Source organism: Lynx canadensis, chromosome C2 (assembly GCF_007474595.2).
Source record: "Lynx canadensis isolate LIC74 chromosome C2, mLynCan4.pri.v2, whole genome shotgun sequence".
In the NCBI taxonomy this organism is placed as follows: domain Eukaryota; kingdom Metazoa; phylum Chordata; class Mammalia; order Carnivora; family Felidae; genus Lynx; species Lynx canadensis.
Window position 1 is genome coordinate 64845657 of NC_044311.2, and position 19449 is coordinate 64865105.

The 19449-nt window shown below is 42.4% G+C and overlaps 1 protein-coding gene across 2 annotated transcripts in view; it reads left to right on the plus strand.

Moving 5' to 3' along the window:
* Positions 1 to 252: 252 nt before the first annotated feature.
* Positions 253 to 19449, plus strand: part of FNDC3B (fibronectin type III domain containing 3B) — a 365061-nt gene continuing 345864 nt past the window's right edge. Inside the window, exon 1 of one of the 2 annotated variants that reach the window (XM_030328930.1) lies at positions 253 to 335. The gene's annotated coding sequence lies outside the window, so the exon portion shown is untranslated. Of the gene's footprint in view, positions 336 to 1132; positions 1241 to 19449 lie in introns of those variants that run through there. The other variant, XM_030328931.1, reaches the window with a different exon arrangement.

Below are 19449 nucleotides of genomic sequence, written 5' to 3' on the forward strand. Positions count from 1 at the left end.
GTCTCGTCAGTTGCGCAGGCCTGGGGCGCACGGGAGGCTCCCACAGTCCTGCGGAGCTGAGATTGTGGTGGCGGTTTTACTCTGCAGTTTACGGCAGTGGGCGGGCCCCAAATCCCCATGTGGTCCCGACATCATTGACATGGCGGAATCCCCCATCAAACCCTCCTGGTAGTTATTTGAGCGGCGGCGGCGGCCGGAGGAGGAGGAGAGCGGCGGCGGCGGCGGCGGCGGGAGCAGCGAAGGGGCAGCGGGGATCCTCGAGACTACCGGCTGGGGAGGCGTGGGCGACCCGGTGTGTGGCGCGCCCGGAGCCCCGCTTTTTAGCCCGAGGGAAGGTAAGGCGTGCACGATCGGCAGACTGGAGGCACCGGGACCCCGCACCTCGGCCGCCGGGTCCCGCGCGCTGGAAAGCCCCGGCCGGACGCGGAGTCCGCGGGAGTGCGATCCTGTCCCGGAGCGCTCCGGGCGCGCCGGGCTTCCCGGGGAAAACTTGGCGCCAGAGTGCTAGGGCGCCCCGCGCTCGCCTGGGCACCCCGGGAACACGGGGCCCGGGAGGGGGCTGGTCTCCACTTTGGGGCCGCATCTTGCTGGGCTCTGGCCCCCCCTCCCGTCGCCCCAGCTTGCCTGGGTTTGGAGGAGGGAAAGAAGCGGGTAGATTCTTCTTGATGAAAAAAAATCTGGGCAGTGGCTCCCGGGCTCTCCCTCCCCCCCTCGCCCTCCCCATCCTTCCCAGCAGATTCTGTCCGAGGAATCTGCTCCCCCTCCCGGAATCTCCGCGGCAGGAACGCTGCCCGGGAGGGGGAGGGCGGGCGGAGAGGCCGAGGAATCTTCGACGTGTCACTTTCTGAGGCTGTAGATTTCCATATGGTGGAGGGAGGAGGGCGGGCGTGCGAAGTGGGGCTGGAAGTTGGGGCCGCCTCTCCGCGCCGGGCGGGGGCGGGCCGGGACCTCAGACCCTGGGATGCTCGCGGGGAGGGTCCGGGCCCGCAGCCCCGGGAGCCGAGCCGGCCCCCTGCCCCCGGCCGGGCCTCTCCAGGACACTCCCCGCCTCGCCGCTGGCCACCTCCGTGCGCGCCACGTCCTCCCTCCCCGTCCTGCCCCCCGGGCTCCCCCCGGGCTGGGGGCGGTAACCGGCGGCCACGGCCGGACTCGGCGAGCCTAGCGGCTGGAAGATCGGGCGGGGGAACGGGGCGCGGCGGGAAGGAGCGGGCGACCCGGTGTGTGGGCCAGCGTAGCTCCGGTCAGTCGGTCACCCCGAGGGGCGCCCCGGCCGGGGGTGGGGCGGGCGGCGGAATCCGCGCCCGGAGGCGGCCGGGAGGGGCCGCGCGGACCGTCTGGTGCCCGCGGCGGGGCGGGGGCCGGCCAGCGTGGGAAGGGCCTGTCACCCTGGGAGGAAAGTGGGGCCTCGGGCTGTGCCAGCGAACTTTCCCAGAGGTCCGGGTCCGGGCGCCCCGTGGGACCCCGAGCACGGAGCCCAGTGTCCCGGGAGACTGGGCTGGGCCGCCTGGAGGCGCCGTTGGCGGAGAGGCTTCCAGGAGTGCGCGATTGGAGTTGGAGCTTTTCGAATCTCAACTCCCACCCTGCCATCCCAGACGAAGGGAAGCAGTGGCATATTATCCAGACAGTGCAGTTTTGCGACTTCCTTAAAAGTTACAACTTTTTATTTTCTCTTCTGCCTAGCATTTCCTTGGAACAAAATTTGGAATTGGGCCGCTATGAGCCGACGCTGGGGCCCCCAATCCGCACGTTTTATCTCTCCATCCCCGTCGGTTTCTAGTCTCCCTCCCCCTCTTACACCCAGGCTTAATCATATTTTGGAACGGGCGAGGTCTTTTGTTGGGTGGGCACCCTTTGATTGCTTGTCCGTTTATTTTTTAATGTGCAGCTAATTTGATTTGAATTTCCGCCAGTTTCCAGGCCCTGCTAGGGAAAAACTAAGGGAGAGGAATAAGCCACTTTTTTTTTTTTTTTTTAAAGCGTGGAGAGAGGTGGGGCATTGGGAAAGGGGAGGCACTGTGGTTGTGGGCAAAGAGTCAGAGGGAGCAGACAGACCCGGAAGAAAAGGAATCTGCTCTGGAATAACACTTTTTTTTTTTTTTTTTTTTTTTTTTTTGAGGCTACAGGCCTTGGGCAAAAATGCACCGCTCTGTTCTGATTTCTACTGCCTGAGTTGCTTTTCCACTCTCAGGCTAAAACTGTGACTCTGGAGACCTGGACAGGACGGGGGAAGGGGTCCAGAACCCAAGGCAGCCAGTGGCCCTGGTTTTGTGCTTTTTGGGGGGGGGGCTTGGTTCCCCCTCATTGGAGGCAGGCTTTGTGGACCCAGCGTTCATTCAGTTTCCTGGTTCCCAGGGAACAGCTGTTAATGAGAGTAAAGTCTTTGGGCATGTTTCTGGCCCTGCAAAGGGGACCTCACCCATGAAGGTGTAATTCTCACTTTGTTTAGAGGGTCACCCACAAATGGCTAAGAATGAGGCATAGCTGTTTTAAAAAAATCATTAAAAAGTTGTGTTTAAACTCGTATGTGCTTTTAAAGTGTTTTGGTTTAAATACTAAGAAAGATGTATCTGTAAAGATCATGTTCTTTTAAAAGAGATGTTATAAGTGCAAGATATCATCATGGAATAGGGGTTGTAGTTTCTAATTACAGTATATACAGTTCCAGAAAGATATTCCCGTAACCTTTTAGGACAGTCTTTGTAAATAGCTCCCATCAGACTTGCGGACTATTGGAGAGCCCCACTCTTTGGGGGTTTTGGGAAGAATGCTTGGGATTGGTTAGGAAGCTCTAGGAGTCTAGGTAGTAATTTATTCAGTATGTGATGGCTCTCCTTAACACTCGATTTACTATGGAAGGATTTGATAGTGTCCTTAGAAGTTAACCAAAAGAACTTCTCAAACATTACAGTTTAGGAAGACAAGGCCCAGGACGGTTGCCATCCTTGGCGAAAGTCTAGTGTAGAATCGTATTAATAACTACTCTTTCTTGAATATCTAATGTGTACTAAGGCCTGTGTACTGTGCTTTTAAATACATTATCTCATTAAAGTTCTAATAACAATCTTTACATTTAGGCGATGTTATGAGCATTTTATACACAAGGGTGTTGAAGTTCTCAGAAATGAAACTGACTTGTGTAAGATCACATTGCTACCAACAGCAGGGTTTTCTTTAATGATGGAAATAGCTCTATGGCTGTGTTGTCCAGCATGGCAGCCACCAGGCACATTAGCTTTTGTGCTTTTGAAATGTGGCTAGTGCAATCGAGGAACTGTGTTTTACATTTTATTTACTTTTTAAAAAAATTGTATTTACTTTTAGTTATTTTAAACTGCTACTTGTGGCTAAGTGGTTACCATATTGGAGATCACAGTGTAGAACTTTTCTGATTCCCAGATACATTCACATTTAACTCGATCATACTGCTTTTTAGATCTAGTTCAGTGTTCTTTTTTACCACCAGAAGATGCTTAGAGTCAACCTTCTAGTAGAATTTAAATGCTAAGTTAGCGATAGCTCAGTACTGCTTTTATACCTGGAGTGGATAAAATAAGCACATTAAAAAAAAATGCTTACATAGCATAATTAAAACTGATGGACAGAGCTTTAAATGACATTTTCTTGTTTGCTTGAAATAATTGTTTATAGGAATTGCTGAAAAGGCAGACCTTTTTGGTTATTTTAGTGTAATAAAGGAGTGTAAATAGGCAATATGAAAAGTCACTGATGGGGAGTTAAAAAAAAAAATGACCCGCTTAATAGCCATGTTTGCCAGTTCAGTGGGTGATTCTTTTCATATGACTGCATAAGTGGCAGGTAAATAATACAGTGAAACCATCATTCGCTTTTCCTTATGTAGGTGGACATGTAATCTGAAGAATTAAAATCATTGCTTTACTGTCAAAGAATAAAATTCAGATATAAAACACTAGATTCATCTATGAATTGGGAAGAATATATTTAAGATGAAAATAAACCTCCAGAAACACTTGGTGGCAAATGGTCAAGTGGTGGTTTTGATTAGTGAGTTTCATTTATTTCTGTTTGCACTTTAGAATTCTTTTAACAGAAGGAATTTCAACAACTTTCTTGATTTTGTATGAAATCATGAAAATTCCAACTCATGTTAAATAATAAGCCTTCATCTGGATTCTGTACATAAATGTCCAGTAGTCGAATACTTTTGTGTGTGGGAGGCATACTACTTGCAGGGAAAGACAAATGGTAAAGTCATCTCTTTTTGTGAGGATTTTTAAAGAAGTAACTTCCAGGTTCAGTATAAACATATCTGAATCTGTTGTACCTTTCGTAGTTACCGTATTTCCCAGGATTGGTTGCAGTTCATTATCCCGACGCTAGAGCATTACATGATCCTGAAAGACCTATACTTCTAAATCGGGGCTAAGTTGATCTGTATCATGTTAGTGTTCTGTGAATTGCATGGCCTCCAAGCTCTTTCAAACTTGTAAATTCAGTCACAGGTAAGTCATTAGTTAATGACACTGTTGAGAGAGCTGAAACACCCTTTTCATACCCATTTCTGACCCTTGGGAGCCCAGTTATTTTCAAGGAACCAGGATAAAGACCACGTTATAAATAGGATTACAGTGTTCTCGTGAGTATGACCAATATAGGAAACACCGTTTAACTCATGATATATGTTTCCGTTTGTTGAATGTCAAGTCACTAATACAAATGGGAGACTTACTAAAACCTTGAAAGATAAAAGATGTTGAAAGATTGGCAAATAATGGGCAAAGATTAGAAATCTTGAAAGTCTAGTGAGGGCTGCTTCAGAGCATCAGTTTGAAATCAGAACATCTACGCTGCCAAAGACTTGCTTTACTTTTTAGCTGTGTGTTTTTTAAAAAAAATTTTTTTTTTCAACGTTTATTTATTTTTGGGACAGAGAGAGACAGAGCATGAACGGGGGAGGGGCAGAGAGAGAGGGAGACACAGAATCGGAAACAGGCTCCAGGCTCTGAGCCATCAGCCCAGAGCCTGACGCGGGGCTCGAACTCACGGACCGCGAGATTGTGACCTGGCTGAAGTCGGATGCTTAACCGACTGCGCCACCCAGGCGCCCCTTAGCTGTGTGTTTTGATAAACTTCTGAACCTCTCTCAGTTTAGGTGTTTAGGTGTCCCGATTTTATTATGAAGAGAAAACATCTCATCCGTGTCACGTGTCATCTCCCCGTCCCCCAAATAGTTGTCCCAAGGGATTGATGAGTCAGTGTATTGAAAAGTATTTGGGGAAATCATATGCAAACTCCATAGTTTGTTATATATCAAAGTTTAAAACTGAGCTGTTCCTATTCTATTAATTTGCGCATTTTTAGGGACGTCCACATTGCACGTGGACAGTTTGAAAAATGATTTATTTTCCCCTTTCTGATGAGTAAATAAAGCTTAAAGCTTTAGATTGCTGTGTTCATTTTCTCCCTCCCCTAGTAGAATAGTTGATTTGTGACCTCTCCAAAATTGTACGGTACATAAGTCATCCCAGCTCCATGTTTTGGGGAAGTTTTTCCTTAGATGTAGCCTATAGCTGGCTAGCATTGCTGACGTGGCATGCCAGTTTGCGTGGTTCAGGGTTTTTCTTAAGAGGCAGGGAAAAGAGTGCAATCTTTTAGAGGAACTTCCAATACTGAATGATAGAGGCACAGGGCTTTAGTCATTGTATAGTATCTTAGTAAGCCTATTATTTGAGCTTTCCGTAATTACCGCTGAGAAATGGGGGTGGGGGGGTGGTAGGGAGGAGAATATTTTCAGTGTAGAGGGATTTTTGCAATTTACCTGCATTTCCATTTTAGAACTTACAATTGCCTTTTCTTCATGTTAATGAGGTTAATCCATTAAATGAGTTTTTTGTGGTAAGGCATGTTCAAGCAAACCTTAATTCTCATCCTTGCAGCTGTGGGGAATGCATTTAAGTGCTTGAGGAGAAGCATCGTTCTATAGTTGACTCTGAATGGCTTTGAAAATAGGAAACTACTCATAAGCGTGTATACACATATATCCTTTTTTGCCTTAGACTATACAGTATGGTATGGTGTTACGTGTTTCAGCGAGGCAGAAAATACTTGAATCCTTGTGGTTAGACAGAGGCAAGTCTGTGTAGGGGTGAAGAACAGGCTCACGATTGATGGTCCTTGGGCACTTTGCAGGGTAGAGCTAAGAAGAGGCTAGCCCCTGGTCACAAGCTTAGCGGCGGGGGGCGGGGTGGTGGTGGTGGTGGTGTTTTTGGTTCAGGTTTATGGGCAAGGATCGGTCCTTGTTGACCAGAAATATGAAGGATTCGGGGTGGAGATAGGGAGACAGGAAGTTTTTAAGCCACCAAATGAAAATCGGGTAAGATAGACATGGTGTTTAGCCATCCACAGGTGGGGTATTTCTCATTTTGACAGTGGATCGGTCCTTGAATCTTTTTTGTCCCGGGCTGAGCTATGCAGGTTTAGCATTCCGTTACTCCTGGACTGTAATTTGCAATGCCCTTGGCTGATGAGATGCCCTTGGCAATACTCCCTGTTGGTTCAGGGATTGGCTCCTAATGTTTTGTTTCTTTGATATCATGACAACTGCTTGTCAGTGTTAAACAACTGGAGGGAGAAGATTTTAGTGAGATCGAGCTGAAGTTAGCATTATTTGAGATTCTAGTAAGCATTAGTGTTTTTATTTTATTTTTATTTTTTTCAACGTTTATTTATTTTTGGGACAGAGAGAGACAGAGCCTGAACTGGGGAGGGGCAGAGAGAGAGGGAGACACAGAATCGGAAACAGGCTCCAGGCTCTGAGCCATCAGCCCAGAGCCCGACGCGGGGCTCGAACCCACGGACCGCGAGATCGTGACCTGGCTGAAGTCGGACGCTTAACCGACTGCGCCACCCAGGCGCCCCAGCATCAGTGTTTTTAAATATTCCTTCTATTATATGGTTATGCTTGATTTTAAAATTTAATTTTCTTTCATTCACTTGTTTGTTGACTCAGAAGGCATGTATTGAGTTCTAGACTAGATTCTTTGTTAATGTAATATTCTACTCTCTTCTGACTTGTTTGGGGCAAATGCAAAGCATTTTTTATTAACTTACAAGAGAAGGGGTACTTTGCTCATATTTTTGGAATGTTGTGTAGAGAACCGTGTCTGCCACCAAACTCCTAGGGCAGGATGGTGGCAACTTCAGTTCTTTAATCCTTTCTGAAATTTGAGAAGTGTTAAAATTGGAGTGCTTACAGGCTATGTTTAAAACTAAATTTATATCCGAGCTTAAGGCTTCTGATACATCCCCGTTTTGACTCTGGAAGATGAAGATTTTTATAAAGGCAACCAGTCAGAAAAATTTACCTAAACTAAGTTGGCCTAATATTAACTCATAGTCTTCAATTGTGAAAAGCTTTCTGTTGAAATAATTGTCTAGAAAATTGTCTTTATGTATGAGCAAATGTCTTATGTTTGAGAAGTAATTGAAGATTCCAAAATCTTCAGGAAATATCCCAGGAAATAGCTTGATTTAATTTACTTTTACGGGATTCAGATTCTCCACAACATGTGAAAGGGATCTCTATTAAAAATAACCCCATTGTTCTTGATGTAACTAATTAGGAATTTGCAAGTATCCAGGCGGGTCTAAGATAAAGTTTGGTTTCTTATTCTATATGAGAAGGTTTTACTGTAACAGAAGTTTAAGTAGATCTTCAGAGGGAATATTTACCAAATTAGGAGAACAAACCACTTTTAAGCGCTTTGGAAAAATCGGTTTACTTAAAAGCAGTGCAAAACTGCATTAAGGGTTGAAGCTAGTTCTACTGCTGGACTTTGACAGAGATGCAGAAGCCCTTTAACATTGTTGATTTACCCAATGCCATCCCCTTCTAGGAACAGTTTACCAGCAACAGTTAGAAATGTATTTCTGGATGCAGAGTAAATCACAACAACAAGTAAATATCTATCTCACCCTGCCCCCACCAATAGCCTCCAACTATGCCTCTTCATTGGGTTTTGGAGTTTTTCTGTTGACATTTGCTTTGCTACTTGTTAATTTCTTTTACCACCTGTAAGCACTTGATGGCAGATTGGTGAGAGCAGGTGTTAAAGGTTTAAGAACATCATTATTGCTTTTAGTTGCCCACCTCCCCTGCCTCTGCTGGGGCGGACTTGGGGAAAGTCATGCCAAGTAGTATTTAAATAAACTCATCACACACTCTTCTCCTTTGCTTTTACTAAAGCAAGACCTTCCTGGACAGTTTCATTGCAGGTGCTGAATGAACTGACTGGTAAGAAGAGTAAATTTCTTTAAAAATATCTCAGTATATTTACATCCATTTATTCAGACAATGAAATTTTTTAGTATGTGACTTTTTAGGGGTCAGATTGACCTGTTTTTACGTTACAAATTGTGTGGGATGCTGAAGATATTTTTAGGATATTATGCTTCCTTTTATATTAACAAAGTTTTTGTTATGATACATTCCGTATCTTCCATTGTTTAAATTGTTTAGGAGGAAAATACTAAGTCTTTGGATATTTCTTCTGTGGTTTTTCTTGTCTCAGGAAAAATCATTCCGATTTAGAGTTATAGAAATAAACATTCTGAATTAGTGAATCAGAAAATACTTAAACATACATTGAATCAGAACCCTAGTGTATTGCTGTTGAGAACGTAAAAGGTAGAGTTTTGTGGTTTCTTAAAAAATTAAGTACAGAATTATCTAGCAGTTCTTTTCTTAGGTATGTACCCCAAATAATTGAAGGCAGTGACTCAAACAGATGCTTGCACACCAGTGTTTATGGCAGCAGTGTTTACAATATCTGAAAGGTGGAAACAACCCAGTGTCCATTCACAGATGAATGGATAAAGTGTGGTAGATATATACAATGGAATATTATTCAACCATAAAAAATACTGGAATTCCTATACATTGTATAGCATGGATGAAACTTGAAAACATCATGCTAAGTGAAATAAGCTGGACACAAAAGGACAAATACTGTGTATTTCCAAGTACTTAGAATAGGTAAATTTATAGTCACAGAGTAGAACAGAGATTACTAGGACTGTCGGGAGGGGGAATAGGAGTTACATTTTAATGGGTATAGAGTTTCTGTTTGAGATGATGAAAAAGTTTTAGAAGCGAATCATGGTCATGGTTGTACAACACTGTGAATGTGCTCAGCGCCGCTGAATTGTATGCTGAAAAGTGCTTAAAATGTTCGATGTTTTGTTTTGTGTATTTTACTACAATAAAAAAAAAATAATGAAGGAGATTTATTCCATACCATCTCAGTTTGTCTCGCTTTGCTCCCCCTTGGTCTACCTCCATGCTGGTATGCGGTGTTTTTGTTTTTGTTTTTTTCCTTTTCTTCCTCCGATTGCATTCTAAAGGGAGATTTCCCTAGGCCATTTTTAGAGTTCGGAGAGTCCTCATTTGATTAACTGACTTGAATTTAAGAAGCTATTTAAAAAGTAGTAGATCTCTGGAGGGGAAAACAAAAAGACATTTTAATATTAAGATGAATCAGATTATTAACATCCACAGACTATGGAGAGGCACATAAAGGTAGTCTATCCCAAATTTCACTGTGAGTCATCTAAAAACCAGGGATGTACAATTAGACCTGTCATATTTTTTATTCCATTTGGTCATCTTCAGTACTTTAGGAAGAAGTTTGATTTCCACTTAAAGAAACGGCCTAAGTCATCTCAGTACTCATGTTGGAAGTGTTTAGGTGCTAACATTCTTCAGTTCCTTAGACTAAACCCTGTTGGAAGGGATAGAGTGAAAGAAAAGCATGTAGTATTCTGTTTTATGCATCTGAACTTGTCTCTAGCAGCTAAAAATTTTGTAGTCGTTACTGCACCCTGAGCGTTGGTGGTTTGTTTTTTGTTTTGTTTTCCTTCTGAGATACTGGTGTTGGGTTTGGGTAGGTCACTTAGAAAAAGGTGGTGGGATTTTCATTAAGTGATAAAGTACAAAGCTTAAAAATCAGATGTGAAGTGCATGCTAGGAATACTGAAGATACAAAAATTCAGATGGGAAGGTTTAAGTTCATATACAAGTAAGCTCTAGGGAAGATTACATCACTTTAATTACACGCATATGTAATTAGAAAAAAGTATTTATTGTCCCTGATAGTTCGTTAATTCCTGAACTCCTGGAAAAAAAACAGTGTAAAGTTGCAAAGGTATGGTGGTAGTGTATGTGCGCTGTGCCCTCTCTACGGGTATACTGTATTTTCTCTGCTGTGTATTTAAATAGTATTCATACCATAGCAGGCCATTTTCATGGCCCACTAATTACTCTAGAGGTAACTATCATTACCAACTGATACCAAAAGGTACTGAGAGTCATGGTGTCTTTACATCTAGTGGAGATATAAAGAATTATAACGTGTTTGCAGAGTGCTCCTCATTGATTTCGGCCTACTCAAAAGAAAAGAATGTCCCATTCCATTTTGCATAGCCTCATTCCATTCCAGAACCATCATTTTAGGTACTTTGTATTTTCTTTAAATTCTTCTCTCCCTTTACCTGTACTTTTTAGAACACTTGTCCTTTTCCGTGCTGTCTGGTTGTCTCCTTGTCACCCTTACTTGAATGTGAGGATGATTACTGATTTAACTTAGGGTTGTTCGTGGTGAGTGCATAGTAAATGTTCCTTGGATGGTTGAATGGATGAATTCCCAGGTTGAATGTGCCATTTAAACTTGGTGCATTATCTCAGGTGCTCAGTCAGTATTTGTTCTACCGACGTGGACCTCTTTGAAGCATGGGCCATATTGTGGACATTTTTGTGTTTCCAACAGTGTTCCTGATTTTCTTCTCATAGTAGAGATATAATATTTAAACAAAACAAAGGCATGAGTCACCTTCAGTGCAAGCCTGGCTTTTCATTTATTACTATTTTAAAGAAATGAAAGGGGTGCCTGGTTGGCTCAGTCCATAGAGCATGTAACTCTTAATCTGGGGATCATGAATTTGAACCCCGTGTTGGATGTAGAGTTTATGGTAAAAAAAAAAAAAAAAAAAAAAAAAAAAAGAGGAAAAAAAGAAAAAATATGTAAATAAGGGTTTTCCAGAGAATACATGAGCTTTTTCATATCTATATTAGATTACTAATGGATTTTGAAAATTTTTAACAAACAGCTTCTATTTCTGTTCCCTAAAAATGTGGTCCTTGATTGTATATATTTTGCCTATTTATTGGGACTCAGTTTGGGAATTATAAATTAAGAAATTTATTTTATGGGACACCTGGTGGCTCAGTCGGTTGGGCAACTGACTCTTAATTTGGCTCAGGTTGTGATCCTACTGTTCACAGGTTCAAGCCCTGTGTGGGGCTCTGCCCTGGTAGAGCCTGCTTGGGATTCTCCCTCTCTCTTTGCCCCTGCCCTGCTTGTGCTGTCTCTCTCAAAATAAAAACTTAAAAGTTATTTTATGAAAAAGGTAACTTTTCAGGGATTTGTGGAAGTTTAAAATGATCAATTTACAGGGACATTCTAGAAGGGTGACATGCAAGGATAGAAAAAAAACAAAATGTGCCTTGCTAAGATATTGGGGGCCCAGCTGAGGTAGTTGATTCTGCTAAACTAGTGGCCAAAGTATTTGGTGTAAAACTAAGCCATGGAGAAAGGGTCAAAGAGCATGTCATGGAAACTTGAGGAGAATGGCCTCAGCTATTTTAGGTGGAATTAAAGTATACTGGAGAAGAGAAGAATCTTTTAAAGTATTATAGCATGAGTGGGGTGGATGGTGCAAGGGAGCTTTTATTCATTGTGTCTGGGGTGGGATCTGGGAGTCTTTATTTTATTATTATTAAAAAAATTATTTATTTATTTATTTTGAGAAAGAGAGGCAGAGAGAGGGAGAGAGAGAATCCCAAGCAGGCTCTGTGCTGTCAGTGCAGAGCCTGATGCGGGGCTTGATCCCACGAACCATGAGATGAGCTGAAATCAAGAGTTGGACACTTAACTGACTGAGCCACGCAGGCTCCCCCTATCCTCATATTCTTTAGGGTAAAACAATAACCAGCTCTTGGCAGTTTTATATAGAAACTGGCTTAGGACACTTGTCATTTGTGCGCTAAACTTACACTCTGTGACCACAAGTCAGATGTGAAATATAATAGTAGTGACCAGCAATTGTGAAGCACCTACCACATGCCAGGCATTTCCATACAGACACACACATATATATATATATATATATATATATATGCGCCATATTCAAAAAACTAGCCCTGGAAGGTAGATATTATTTTGTTTTTCTGTATGTGTTACCAGTATCTACAGCAGAAGCTGGGTGCATACCAGGTGCCCTAGAAATGGTAAGTGAATTGAAGATTAGAAGGCATGTTCGAGAAGGTTAAGAATATCACCTAGACTGATCCCAGAACTTTTTTCAGCTTCATTACACTGCTTCTCACTAGTTTACATGAAATATCTTATTTGTATCTCCGACTTGGAATAACGTCCAGTTGTGTTTCCAATGTAGCAAGCTGGGTTCTAAAGCCAAGTGTTAGTTGAAGGCCTTGCATGTGCTGAACTTGTCTATTGCCCAGAAGCCTAAAATTTATTTTTGAAACAATTAGGATATTCTGGATGTTTCCCAAGAGAGAGATTTTCCTAAATTGTTTTCTGTAATAGCAACTTAACCCTAGGATGAGAGAAACCAGAGAAGAAAATTATACTTGGTAGAAAGTAATATATAAGAAACTCAATGTAGTGAATGGGAAAAATCTAGAGCAGTGGGCTAGGAAATGGTAGTGAAGTTTTTGTCTTATTTGGACGTCTGAGAAACTGAGAGGTTTTTTACTGAGTGGTGGTTCAGTTTTGCTCATCTTACTTGCATCCCTCTCCTTGAAGCCTTTCATGTAAGTTACTTTGCACAGAGCAAGATCCTGTGCTTCTAATTTGCACCTGGAAAAGCAGAGCCTGCTTCTCCGAATACTAACCCTTTCTCTCCTTTGGAGGCTAGTAGTTTGTGGTGTTTGGGTTGCTCCGGAGGCAACCACAGGGATGGGACCAGCACAGAACTGACTAGAGCGAGCCTCATCTCTGAGCTCAAAGCAGCAGCCCCTGTGGTTAATGAAAGGTGACCTCAGGATTCAGAGGAGCCCTGTGCTTTCCCAGACGGCCCAGGCTAAACCTGGGGAGCTGGCATCCCTAAATGCTTCCTTTGTTAGAAATCCTTTAGTTCTCTACTCCATCTTTAGAAAGTGAGCTCACTGAGGTGAGTTCAGGACAAGGCTCTGAAGTGGGGCCCGACTTGCTTTCTTTCATTCCTTGTGTGGGGCTGTGCGGGCTAAGAGGCTAATTAATGATGGAGCTCTCAGGCTGTCTCATCCAAATACTTCTTGCTCCTTCCCGGAAATGCTCCCCGGCCCCAAAGGAGCCGTGTGCTTCTCTGGGGCGTGTGTTGCCATAGAATGGGGAGGGCTCTTTGAACCTTTTCTTGTTTCTCTTCGGCCCAGGAGGGAGGCTGTGAATGGGAAACCGTCCGGAGAAGTACTGCCCCAAGCTGGGCTGCCTGAGTGCCCTCCTCTTTGGAAAGCTGGAGGCTGGGAAGCCTCGGTCTTAGCCCAACTCTCAGGCTTGCTGACGGCAGGTGCTCACACACAGATTACCATGGCTGCAACTAACAAGAATACTTACTTTTAAAAACCTATTTTATACCTTAGGGTTCGAAGAGAACAGTTTAAAGCAGCTATTAAAAAAAGGAATGTGTTTATTTTAGGATTTGGGCATCTTATTTCCTTATTTTTGTTTTAAATTGCTTGGACCCTCCTCTTCTGTCCAGCCCTTGTGCACCTTTGCCACCGTCACCCAAAAGGTGGAAATTTACTGAATTTTGGGTGAAGGGATCCTACAACTCGCCCATGTATGTAGACTCCTGTTCGAACAAATTATACAGTCTGTAGTTTTGAGCCTCTTAGGAAGTAAGTTTAATTGTTAAAATGCTCTTTTTTTTTTTTGTTCTTGTTTTTGGTTTTTGTTCTTTGTTTTTTTTCAAGGAGGAGGGAGAAGAAATGGGTAGCAACTTGAAAGGCTTGTATTTTACTTCAGGCTTTAACTAGCAACAGGTATCTTCATTTAACTTAAAATTTCTTCATTAGTGAAGAAACCCAGTTATTTCCAGGTCTGTCTGATTTTGACATATTTTAATCCTGCTATGTGATTACTGGGCTGTGGCTTTCACTGCATCTTGATGATACCTGTAACTATCTGAAGAATTTTAAAACCTGTCTTTTTTAGATTTTGCCTGCTGCTTGTTCTATTAAATTTACACATGGAAACAATGCCACTTCCTATTTCTGTTTCGCTTTCTGATCCTCTCAGTTTAGTTTGGTGTTCTCAGAAGTTTGTTCAGACCTACCAGGGCTTAGTAGTTGGCTAAAAGGAGAGAGAATTAAGGATTCGAATACATTTCTCTGCTAGGTCCCCTTAGCTTCATTTCATTTGGAATAATTCGGGTCCCAGGTGTTTGCCATGAACTTTCAAGTCTTGGAAGTTTTTATTCTTCGCTTTTTGTGAGAAGCAGGGATTGTAGGCCTGAAGAGATGAGGCCAGGGTTTGGGAAGGATGTAGCCCCACAAAGGTGAGCGAGTTTGTTCCTATTATATTTCATGTGGGGTGGCAAGTTTTCCACATTCTGGTTTCCATTGAGTCATCCATGAGTTCAGTAGAGGGACAGTTTTACTGTCAGATGTTCTGCTTGGCAGGTGAATGGAGAACCTTTTTTTTTTTTTTTTTTAAGTGTTTATAACACAGATTGCTGTATTTGTGTGCCTTCAACAACAGGTTTCAAGAAATAGCTTTCATAATATTTTTCATGAAAAAGCATAGAATGATTTTCTAGAAAGTTTAATTGCAAGGTAGGTTAGATGAAAAGGAAACCTCTTTTAAGGTTCAAGAGAAATCATTCTCCTTGGGAATTGTTGAGCTGCTGTCTGTAAAAGCAGATTCTCCACACGATTTCTGTGTTGGCAGGACATGGGAAACTACTCATTTCATTTGGAATTCATGGTTTTGGTAAAAGGTGAATCCTTAATTGTCATTTGTCGAGGAGTGACTGAACCCATGTGCTCTGGGGAATGAGACCCCACTGCAGATTGCAAAGTCTGACTTTGATTAAGTTACTCAGTCTCAGTGGCTTTTTGAACAGGAATTGTTAGGACTCTCTGGCTTGGCACAGAGCTTGGAGCCAGGGCTTAGCAAGTGATGGCTGCTGTTTTATTTTATTCACTGACTACAGTCATTTAACTCTTGGACATACTTCTTAATAGGATGATCGTTATTTTAAAAGTGTTCCCAGTTATTTTAGGTGGATATGAATATAAGTCATTGATTTTTCTCTTGGTCTTGCCACTGACTCCTTGAGTATCCTTGTTTATGGGACAGCTTTGTATCTCCTCTCCAAAGCCATACATTAATTTGCTTGCCTTAGTAAGGTGATGCGGGCATAAAATGAAATAATATATGTAAGAAGCCCTTTGGGGGAGAAAGAAGCATGTCTGAACGCCAGGCAGTACTTAATTATTACATGTGCTCCTACCAGTGTTTTTCTTCCTCCCTGCCCCCTCAAAGAGAGGTTGTCCCTTTTTAAGTAGAGCTATGACAGCTCTGCTTCCTCTCCTAAAGTCTAGGATCAAAGGGGAGTTGTAATAAAGCAGAGTCCCTCCCTCTCATTCCCTCTCCCTTTTCTTGTGGATGTTGTTCCAACCATTTTTAAGAGAGAAGATCAGGCCTTGACATCGGTGGGTGAAACCATGGGGCTCCCCAGACCTGCCTTTCATCTCTGGGTCAGCGCCTCAGACGGTGTCCCTCATCTCTGTAATGGCATCACACTGCCACTGCTGGGGAACAGTGCCCTGCAGGTTGAGACCTTGAAGTATTTCTGGAAATCTTAGCCACCCTTGCCGCTCATTCTTGGGATGCTCATTTCTTTATTTGGCGGAGTGTCCGTGAATAGTTTTCTCTGTTTTGGCAGGACCTAAACCTCACCAACTTCTTACAGATTGGAAGCCTAGGTCCAACAAAGTAAGAGAAGAAAAACAAAACTGAGTTTTAGCTGGTTGTGTACCGGCAGGGTTTTTCTAGACATAAACACCGTTGAATGGAAAGGATAATAGGGATTGGAGCCTGGCTTGCTCCATGAGAGTGAATGAGCCAGTGTTAGACCTTCGTGTTGGAGAAAAAAAATAACCTTCACCTTTATTAGAAAAACAAAAACAAAAACCAGGCAGTCAGTGCAGGCTAACTGATGAAAATTAAAGGTCAGTTTCTTCAGTGCCCCACCTCAGTGCATGCCTCAGGCCATGTTAATAATGGCAATCCTATTATTTTCTTACAGTAGGCAGGAAATGCTGTCTACACCCATTAGATTTGTTTGAGTGGCCCCTGGCTGGAAACGAAGAAAATTAAATTTTCTAACTTGCGGGGAGAGGAAAAAAAAAAATCATACAATGCAGCATACAAGTTGACTGTTGGGCTGGGAGAAGAACAATGTCATGGGAAAAAAAAAAAAATACTTGATATTCTTAATCTCAGTTGTAGGGACATTTGGCCCTTATCCACATTGAAATCATGAATGGATTTCTGCAAGTTAGGTGCGTAGAAAAGCTTTCTGAATAGTGTCAGAACTTGCTCCCTTCTAGACTGTTCACTACAGGTTTGCAGACTGCCCAGTCTCTCACATCTCCCACTGGCTGTTGGAAACTTGCTTGAAGGAAGGCTTTGTCACAGCTTTCTTTCAGAAGATAAATTTGCTTTTCAAAGGCAACATTCATGTTGAGGAAAATCTGTTTATTCATTAGGACAATCAATTACTTTGTGGTTTCAGCAACAAGACGAAAAAGTTGGTATTAGTTAATGTTACAGAGAAAATATGTGAGCCTGTCCCTGCACATCCTAGTCATACTGCCTTTCAGAGTTACATTTCCTAATCTCACAGCTCACTTGGTTTCCACGACTTCTTTTGTGTCTTCGGTTTTTAGAAGATCTTTTAAAAGATGATTTTTATTTGTTTACCAAGTTGATGTCCCTCCTATATCTTTTTTTAAAATAAGGCAGAAGATCTTTATCGCTATTTTGATATTTGCTCTTTTGGCGTGTTCTATTACAGATTCTCAGTTGGTATATAATTCGTTCTTTTATATAGTTATGTATTTATTTGAGAGCGAGTGGAAGTATGAGCAGGGTGGGAGGTTGAGGGGCAGAGGGTGAGAGAATTCCAAGCAGGCTCCAGGCTCAGTGTGAAGCCCAACGCAGGGCTCGATCCCATGACCCTGGGATCATGACCTGAGCCAAAATCAGGATGCTTAACTGACTGAGCCACCCAGGCGTCCCATATAATTCATTCTTCTAAGACATTCAAAAGCAATTGGATTTTCCCAGAAACACGTGGTGAAAGGAAGGTCGTAAGTTGAAGGGACTTCCTTAACATCAGGAGTAGCTAGCGCTAGAAGAAGGAGATGTGTCAGGCTTTGCGTCCAGAGGAGGTAAAAGAAATCATTCTACTTGAATGGATGTGTAGTTCGTGTACAACAGAACTAACTTCTTGCGTTCCAGAGCTGAAGCACTATAATTGAAGGTCATCATATTTGTTATCGACTATACCTACAGCTTTTTCTTTGCTTCCTGAAACAATCTGTGAGAAAGGAGTTTGTAACATCTTTATAAGAAGAGAACAGTGAACCAAGGGAGCTTTTCTGAATGTTGTCCTCTCTCTTTGTCTTAATTCCTAAAACCTTTTAGCAGTTCGCCTACAGTGGTGACTCTTTGGCTCCTAACATTTTGCTGCTGGTTGTCATCAATACCAGCATTTTTCATAACATTTATTTTCCTCATTCATTTGTCACTACAATTATGCGCAAGAATAAGCAAAGCAGGGGATTCTTTCATGGTAATTGTAGTACGTGTAGCTTGTATGTGTGTTTTGTAAAACACATTTTGGCAGTATCATGCTGTAGAACATATCTGGGGGACATTTTTAAAATCCATATTTGTAATTTCATTTGTAAAAGAAACATGGCTTTCTGTTAGCTTTTTCCATAGGAGCCATAGACTCTCCCAGGGTTTTTTTTTTTTGATGACTCTTGAGGTTAGTTCTTTGGATTCCTGACACTAATTGCACCCTATGGCATGGGACGTTTGAAACTTACATGTAAAAATAGAGTTAAATGACTGAGAATTTCATCTGATATTCAGAGAGTGTGTGGGAGTTGAACATTTCAAGCTGAAAAATTGTTTTCATGATTAGGCATTTAGGTTTGAAGTGGTTGTATGGATTATTGACCACCTAGCTAGAATTTGTTGTAGATTGTCTAACCCGTTTATTGGAAATACATCTGCTGTATTTAAGTTTGGCAAGAAATCAGGGCAGAGATACAAGTTAGGCGTTATTGTTTATTTTTCTTAATCAGTAACGCAGTTCGTGTTTTGCCGTGGAAAAGTAATCATTGAAAACATTACAGCTGATAGCCTGTATAAACTTGCTTAACCTTTAGCGTAATGATATTTTTTCCAGGATACTAGATGGATGATTGCATATAAGGATGTTTATCTATAGCTTAGTGAAATAAAACTTTTAGACAAATAGAAGCCATGTAGCATATATTCCTTCCTCTGTTCTTTTGAATGATGTAGTTAGTGAGAATCTTCATTTTGAAATGTTTTAAACCAGTTAGGCATCTTTTGACCTATATCTTTAGGGAATACATATCTGGATTTGCAGCCATGTGAAGATTTAGCCAGGTAGTCAGCTCCTGTTAGTTGTGGGAGGTCTTTGGCTCGAATTGACTGTTGCTTATTAATGTTCCACAATGGGCTTCCATCTTCAAAGGAGGACCCTCATGGTGAACCAGTTGACACTTAATTCTCGAATGTTCTCTCTTAGGATTCTCATGACTCAATTTTGTAACGAACCTCTGCATAAGTAATGAAAGCTGGTGGGAGTGCCTGACCGGCTCAGTCAGTAGAGCGTGCAACTCTTGATCTCGGGTTTGTGAGTTTGAGCCCCATGTTGGTTATAGAGGTTGCTTAAAAATAAAATCTTAAAGAAAAAGTGTAAGGTGGTGGATTTTAATTAGAAATGATAAGTCCCTCTTTTAAATGTCAGTCCCATTGCTCTGGGGCACCGGGTGGCAGTTGTCGGTGGCATGCAGGTGAGAGTTGGTGGTGATAGAAGACAGAGGGTAAGGCATGTTTGTGAGTTGGACCCATGACCAAGCTTTCCTCGGTGTCCTCTAGGTCATGAGGCTGATTACCCACTTTGGTGAGAGAAAACCCTGCAGGCCCACATCATACTTTTCATTTCCCCTTTAGAAGTAGAAGACTAGAGGAACTGATGGGTTGCGTGAACCAGTACCTGAAGCTTAGGGAGCCTTTAGTTCAGTTAGAAGTAGTGTTTGAGCCCAAGAGTTGAGGCGTGTGGCAAGGAGAGGAGCAGGGACAC